Here is an 8,799-nt window from a genome sequence, read left to right as displayed (position 1 = left end):
TTTCTATTTATTTCCTTCTTCTCTCTCTCTCACTCTCTCTTTACAGTTTATTTGCTTCATTGCCACCTACTGATTTAGCAGCGTGGAAACATAGGTTTGAAACATACAAAAAATAAATAGTTATTCAGCATCTTTTATGGTGACGTTGAATGGAAATTATAAAACTCTAAGGACATTGCCCACCAAATTTGGAGAGAGAGAGAGAGAGAGAGAGAGAGAGAGAGAGAGAGAGAGAGAGAGAGCACTTCATATGCTGGAATCCACTGGAATCTGGAATCCAGCGGTCTCTCCTCGCCCCTCGTTTTCCAGGTCACTTGATGCGCCTGCCTGAGCTTCAGAAACTCCTGATCGTCCTTTTGTCAATTGCGAGACGAAGAATTCCTGCGGAAAGGTCCTACTAAGCCCCCCTCCTGTATCCTTCGGTCGTGTCCTTTGGGGGTATAGAGGTCAGGGATGGGGCGGCAGCTTGCGTAGGATTTTTTATGGGGGGTTAGAGTGGTGGTTCTAGGATTAATGGGATAAAGGCGGTGCGGTCTTCGGTTAGGATTTCCAGGAGGCAATTATGGCGGGGAGAGGGAAAGTGATGGATTTGGAATACTTGCATTTTTCGGGTTTAAATTTCTTGAGGGCATTGCTCAACTCGATGACCTCCCATGGCCTCTACACTCCTCCCCTCTTTTCCTCTCTTACCCTTCCCTAACCCCTCTCCTCTCCTCCCCTCAGTCTAATCTTAAAGATTTAAATCCGAGTCATGTAACAATAGTTGGTAAAAGTTATCAGTAATGATTTTACTACGGTTAAAGCTGATTCAATAGTACTATAGGTTTGATTTGATTAAGTTAAAATGCAGTATATTCAATTACCAAGATATAAAAAACTGGAGTTTGTGTATGTACTATACCATCACAATCTCTGCTCCATCGAAGTAGAACAATGGCAAGAGAATTCATGCATCATGCGCTGACGCAGGTTTTTATGGACGACGCTTAAAACATCCATTACCCGTCAGGCCATTTTCGGTCAAGTCCTAAACGACCTGCTCCATTTTGCCAGGCTTGCGATATCAATTTTTGATACGACGCAAATTGGCCAAACTTCGCCCCCCATAAAAGTATCCCCAGTCGGACTCAACTTCTCAATTCTGGTTTTCGTTGACGAGGTCGTTCAAACACCTCCCTCCCTCCCTCTCTCTCCCTCCCTCTATCCCTCTCTCCCTCTCTCCCTCTCTCCCTCTCTCCCTCCCTGGGCGCATTCTTTCGAGGCCACCCCTAAAGACGACATTGGCATTGCATTAGCGAGGTAAATAGGCCTAATATGATGACATTTCGAGCGCGTTCTATTAGTATAAATGGACTCTGACCCTGAGGGCGAATATCTTGGATGTGGCAACGCCGCAGTTGATTAAATGATGTCAGTACTGAGTTTTATTTGAAGATGAATATTTTCTATGAGTGATACTATCGGGAATATATTGATTTAATATCTTTCAAGGAGTATAGTAGCGTAGAAAGCAACGGCTGTCATGTGACTGATGCATCTTCAGACACATGGTACTAGACCATTCACGTATTAAACTCTATATGGTGCTGCTTTGGCTGTTATCTACACCGTCAAAATATCTACAACGTACAAATTCAATTTTGGCTTGTTATCTACGGTCAAAATATCTGTCTTTTTATCTACGGTCAAAATATCTACAATGTACAAATTCAATTTTGGTTTGTTATCTACGGTCAAAATATCTGTCTTGTTATCTACGGTCAAATATCTGCAATGTATAAATTCAATTTTGGTTTGTTATCTACGGTCAAAATATCTGTCTTGTTATCTACGGTCAAAATATCTACAATGTACAAATTCAATTTTGGTTTGTTATCTACAGTCAAAATATCTGTCTTGTTATCTACGGTCAAAATATCTGTCTTGTTATCTACGGTCAAAATATCTACAATGTATAAATTCAATTTTGGTTTGTTATCTACGGTCAAAATATCTGTCTTGTTACGGTCAAAATATCTGTCTTGTTATCTACGGTCAAAATATCTACAATGTATAAATTCAATTTTGGTTTGTTATCTACAGTCAAAATATCTGTCTTGTTATCTACGGTCAAAATATCTACAATGTACAAATTCCAATTTGGTTTGTTATCTACTGTCAAAATATGTCTTGTTATCTACAGTCAAAATATCTGTCTTGTTATCTACGGTCAAAATATCTGTCTTGTTATCTACGGTCAAAATATCTACAATGTACAAATTCAATTTTGGTTTGTTATCTACAATCAAAATATCTGTCTTGTTATCTACAGTCAAAATATCTACAATGTACAAATTCCAATTTGGTTTGTTATCTACGGTCAAAATATCTGTCTTGTTATCTACGGTCAAAATATCTACTATGTACAAATTCAATTTTGGTTTGTTATCTACGGTCAAAATATCTGTCTTGTTATCTACGGTCAAAATATCTGTCTTGTTATCTACGGTCAAAATATCTGTCTTGTTATCTACGGTCAAAATATCTACAATGTACAAATTCGATTTTGGTTTGTTATCTACGGTCAAAATATCTGTCTTGTTATCTATGGTCAAAATATCTGTCTTGTTATCTACGGTCAAAATATCTATAATGTACAAATTCCAATTTGGTTTGTTATCTACGGTCAAAATAACTGTCTTGTTATCTACGGTCAAAATATCTACAATGTACAAATTCGATTTTGGTTTGTTATCTACGGTCAAAATATCTGTCTTGTTATCTATGGTCAAAATATCTGTCTTGTTATCTACGGTCAAAATATCTACAATGTACAAATTCCAATTTGGTTTGTTATCTACAGTCAAAATATCTGTCTTGTTATCTATGGTCAAAATATCTGTCTTGTTATGTACGGTCAAAATATCTGTCTTGTTATCTACGGTCAAAATATCTGTCTTGTTTTCTACAGTCAAAATATCTGTCTTGTTATCTACAGTCAAAATATCTACCTTGTTATCTACGGTCAAAATATCGGTCTTGTATCTACTTTATCTACGGTCAAAATATCCGCTTGTTAATCTACGGTTTCAAAATGTCTTGTATCTACGGTCAAAATATGTCCTGTTATCTACAGTCAAAATATCTGTCTTGTTATCTACAGTCAAAATATCTGTCTTGTTATCTACGGTCAAAATATCTGTCTTGTTATCTACCTTGTTATCTACGGTCAAAATATCTGTCTTGTTATCTACGTTCAAAATATCTGTCTTGTTATCTATGGTTAAAATATCTGTCTTGTTATCTACAGTCAAAATATGTCTTGTTATCTACGGTCAAAATATCTGTCTTGTTATCTGCGGTCAAAATATCTACAACGTACAAATTCAATTTTGGTTTGTTATCTACGGTCAAAATAGTTGTCTTGTTATCTACGGTCAAAATATCTACAACATACAAAATCAATTTTGGCTTGTTATCTACAGTCAAAATATCTACAACATACAAAATCAATTTTGGCTTGTTATCTACGGTCAAAATATCTACAACGTACAAAATCAATTTTGGCTTGTTATCTACAGTCAAAATATCTACAACATACAAAATTAATTTTGGCTTGTTATCTACGGTCAAAATATCTATAACGTACAAAATCAATTATTCACCTTCAGTTTTGTCTGAATAAAACAGATGTTTAATTTTTTTTACTTATAGCTTATATATATCACATAGAAAGAAAAATAAAATTAAAATATAAAAATTCGTTTATTTTCATTTTAGTCTAATATTTACATTACAGTATACAAAATATCATAGAGAACTAGTTAAAATGAAGAATTTAAAACTAAATTTGGTTTTTATTTTCATTTTAGGCTAAAATCTACATTATATAAAAAATATCATAATATAAAAAATATTCTAGCGATACACAGCACGCACATCGGCTAAAAATGCTAAAAAGAGGTTAGGAGCTTCTTTTCTCAGCATCCACCAACACCAATAGTCAATGTGAGATTGAAAAGATCTTTGATTGCAGCCTCTCATTTTTTTCAGTATACGAACCTTTGCATCAAGCCAAGATCATTCAGTGGCTTGTGTATGTGCTGCAGTGTTAGGATCGACGTCATTCTGCCGATGGTTTACGGTGAAATGACGGAAATTGAGTTGGTTTTTAAATTAGAGTACGCCGGCCATTCGTCAGAAGGAATGATTGAATCTTCAGCAACTTCTCTCTGAATGATTGGTTGAAATGTCTCACGGTCTCTTCTTTGAACGTGAAAATATCGGCAGTCCGAAACCTTTCTTCAAACCAAACACCCACAGACCGTCTATACGTCTTCCATGGTTGCGGTTCTTGCTCACTTCAGCGTCACTTTCAGTTGAATTGGGAGCTCCATGGTCACCTTGCAACATTCGACTTCTATTGTATTCTCAGTACCTATCGTTTGACCGCGATTCTGGACTGAAAGAATCACTATACACACTTCGCGGCACATGTTAAACCAATCACATATTGCTTCAGTACCTCTACCAGTTAAACCTTGAACCTGATGGTAAGAGAGGTCTTCTATAAAAATAAAACATAAGATCTAAAATTTGACAAAGAGAAAGCTTGCAATTTACTTTGTTATTCGAATCTGTGAAGTGAGAAAATGCATTGCCTTTGCGAACGGAGCGAAAAGTTTGACATGGTGAAACACTTTGTTCTTCATCTAAACGACCATGTCTTCTTAAAAATGCCAGTCTTGGATTCGTCACTGATTTCATTGTAGAATTCCTTTGCGAGCATCTTAAGGGCTTTGCTACTGACTGAAATATTTAAACTGAAATATAGTCTATAGAAACCTACTAAATATAAAAATGGTAAAGGACTGGTTTATTTTTTAACAAACTACACAGCAATCTATCTATACTCTGTTTTTTTCCATCTGTCCATCCGCCTGTGGTGTTTTTGTATCGTAACACTATATATATATATATATATATATATATATATATATATATATATATATATATATATATATATATATATATAGTTACGGTATGTGTAAGTTTTAGGTAAATAAAAGGATATCTGGGTGTACATTTGCAACTGAAAAGTATTTTAATAATTTACTGTACGCGAAGTACACCGTTAATATTCGAAATAGGATATTATTATTATTGTTGGATGTAAGCTGAATGTAACTATCCTAAAGCCCAGGCGCAGTGTCCTACAAACAACCACGGCCAATGGACAGATGAAAAAAAATAAAGTATATCCCTAGCCCGGGACGCAGTGTTACCAATACAAAAACACCACAGGCGGATGGACAGATGGAAAAAAACAGAGTATAGTTAACTAATTAGGAAATTAGGTAGCAAGCTATATTTTTACAAACGACACAACTTGCATTACTTTGGACATTAGGGAGCAATCTACCTTGTTACTTAGGAAATTAGGTAGTTAAATTGTTATAACAAACGACACAACAAGCCTTTCTTGGAAATTGTAGATCGCATACCTGTGTGGATATCATGCCAAAGTAGATTCGTGACATGTAGATAACCAGCCAAAGCAGCAACTCCATATTGTATCGTCCCTTAGCTTCCATTCAGTCTTTTTCTACGCATTTATCTCAAGTCTTTTTGGCATAATAATAATAATAATAATCAATAATAAGTAATGATACTAATAATAATAATGATAATAATAATAATAATAATAATAATAATAATAAAAATAATAATAATAATAATAATGGATGCCGGGTACCAACTCAAGAAAAGAGGCAACAAAATCAACCATCTGATGTTCATGGGCGACATCAAGCTGTATGATAAGAGCATCAAGGAAATAGATACCCTAATCCAGACTGTAAAGATTGTATCTGGGGACATCAGGATGGAGTTTGGAATAGAAAAATGCGCCTTAGTCAACATACAAAAAGGCAAAGTAACGAGAATTGAAGGGATAAAGCTACCAGATGGGAGCAACATCAAACATAGATGAGACTGGATACAAATACCTGGGAATAATGGAAGGAGGGGATATAAAACACAAAGAGATGAAGGACACGATCAGGAAAGAATATATGCAGAGACTCAAGGCGATACCCAAGTCAAAACTCAACGCCGGAAATAGGATAAAAGCCATACACACATGGGCGGTGCCAGTAATCAGATACAGCGCAGGAATAGTGGAATGGACGAAGGCAGAACTCCGCAGCATAGGTCAGGAAACATATGACAATACACAAAGCACTACACCCAAGAGCAAATACGGACAGACTATACATAACACGAAAGGAAGGAGGGAGAGGATTACTAAGTATAGAGGACTGCGTCAACATCGAGAACAGAGCACTGGGGCAATATCTGAAAACCAGTGAAGACGAGTGGCTAAAGAGTGCATGGGAAGAAGGACTAATAAAAGTAGACAAAGACCCAGAAATATACAGAGACAGGAGAATGACAGACAGAACAGAGGACTGGCACAACAAACCAATGCACGGACAATACATGAGACAGACTAAAGAACTAGCCAGCGATGACACATGGCAATGGCTACAGAGGGGAGAGCTAAAGAAGGAAACTGAAGGAATGATAACAGCGGCACAAGATCAGGCCCTAAGAACCAGATATGTTCAAAGAACGATAGATGGAAATAACATCTCTCCCATATGTAGGAAGTGTAATACGAAAAATGAAACCATAAACCACATAGCAAGCGAATGCCCGGCACTTGCACAGAACCAGTACAAAAAGAGGCATGATTCAGTGGCAAAAGCCCTCCACTAGAGCCTGTGCAAGAAACATCAGCTACCTTGCAGTAATAAGTGGTACGAGCATCAACCTGAGGGAGTGATAGAAAACGATCAGGCAAAGATCCTCAGGGACTATGGTATCAGGACAGATAGGGTGATATGTGCAAATAGACCAGACGTGACGTTGATTGAAAAAGTCAAGAAGAAAGTATCACTCATTGATGTCGCAATACCATGGGACACCAGAGTTGAAGAGAAAGAGAGGGAAAAAATGGATAAGTATCAAGATCTGAAAATAGAAATAAGAAAGATATGGGATATGCCAGTGGAAATCGTACCCATAATCATAGGCACGATCCCAAGATCCCTGAAAAGGAATCTAGAAAAACTAGAGGCTGAAGTAGCTCCAGGACTCATGCAGAAGAGTGTGATCCTAGAAACGGCACACATAGTAAGAAAAGTGATGGACTCCTTAGGAGGCAGGATGCAACCCGGAACCCCACACTATAAATACCACCCAGTCGAATTGGAGGACTGTGACAGAGCAAAAAAAAAAAAAAAATAAAAATAAATAAATAAATAAAATAATAATAATAATAATGTAAAAATTCCTTATACATTCATTAGTACGAGCTTCTTCGCTAAGTCTATGGAAGGACTTGTTAGTGGAGGTACGCTCGCTACGGACGATCTTGTTAGTATAGTAATTTCATACCAATATAACTCTTGGGATTTGAATTTTCCCTTTAAAAATGAAATAAAAAAGGTTGGGAGTTTTATTTATCTATTTATTTATCTATTGCAAGACAGTCTTTTGGGATAGGGTTTCCCGCTAGGCGTATACTCTTGTCGACCACGACTACGAGTCTACGACAAAACCCAGTTACCTATCAGATACCTAATTCCTTGCCCAGGTCAACGTAATATAATTAAACTTTAATCAAACATGCCTAAATCACTATGCCCTGCCCCGATCTCGAGTACTTGGCCTCTCGGGGTATTTAAAGAACGGGCAATTTTCGAAATATGCCGCGGAAATGGTATCCTGAGCAATATTGGCAACCTAGGCCTATGTTGAGTTTCAAAATGTGTTACGGTGTAACTTCACAAAGTGACGCAAATACGTCTTTTAATTAGTTTATTCATATAACTACCTACTCATTTATTTCTTTATAGATTTGATTTAGGTTTTACTTTCGTAATCCTTATCGTCACAACCGGTTTTATTCCCAACCCGAAGCTGATACATTTCACGAATTTGAAATTCAACATCCCTTGAATTTATCGCCACATTACTTTCCTTAATTCCTCTTTTCTCACCATCTTCAATACCAGCATCACTTTCAAGTGTTCCATCCTTCTCCTTCGCCATTACAGATTCCAGAAACCACTGGGTACCGAATCCTAGCGGTTTCCAGCGGGTTTCCCTACTCATCCTCGTTTTCCAGGTCACCTGACGTGGAGGAGGCGCCTCCTCCCGTCAATCCTCATCTCCCGATCATCCTCGTCAATTGGGATGAGAAGGAATCCTTGCAGAAACGTCGTGACCTGTGAAATAAGTTTCTAAGCTCCTCCTTTAACCCCTCCCCAACCCCTACTCTCCCCCTTATCCCAACCCCCGTCCTCTCTCCCAACCTCTAGGCTTATCCCGTGGGACTATATAGATCAGGCGCAGGACTTCTGGGCGAGCGAACGGTTCCAGGATTAATGGGATAAAAACGGTGGTCTTCGATTAGGATTTCCAGGAAGCAATTATGGTGGGACGAGATAAATGGGAGATTTCTTCTTCCTCTCTCTCTCTCTCTTTCTCTTTTTTTGGCGGGATTTATATTTTTCGATGGCAAGGGAGAAAAGTTTAAATCGATTTTGCATGAAAGATGGTACGAAAAACTCGTTTTAAATATTTATATGAATACAAACACGTAAACTCATACAGGCATATCCAAATATACACATACGTGATATAGACAAACGTATACACATGTAGATGGGTATGCTAGCACTGAAACCCTGGTATACAAGCATTTATCAAGTCTATACATACGAATACATGACAGAATTTATGCGCCAAAAT

At 37.3% G+C, this 8,799-nt stretch overlaps 1 pseudogene; it reads right to left on the bottom strand.

Annotated features, from left to right (window-relative positions):
* Positions 1-3,897: 3,897 nt before the first annotated feature.
* Positions 3,898-8,799, bottom strand: part of LOC135203482 (uncharacterized) — a 21,572-nt pseudogene continuing 16,670 nt past the window's right edge.

Source organism: Macrobrachium nipponense, chromosome 36, assembly GCF_015104395.2.
Source record: "Macrobrachium nipponense isolate FS-2020 chromosome 36, ASM1510439v2, whole genome shotgun sequence".
NCBI classification, from domain to species: domain Eukaryota; kingdom Metazoa; phylum Arthropoda; class Malacostraca; order Decapoda; family Palaemonidae; genus Macrobrachium; species Macrobrachium nipponense.
Note: the sequence above shows the minus strand (reverse complement) of the source record. Positions and strands in the feature narration are given on the sequence as shown.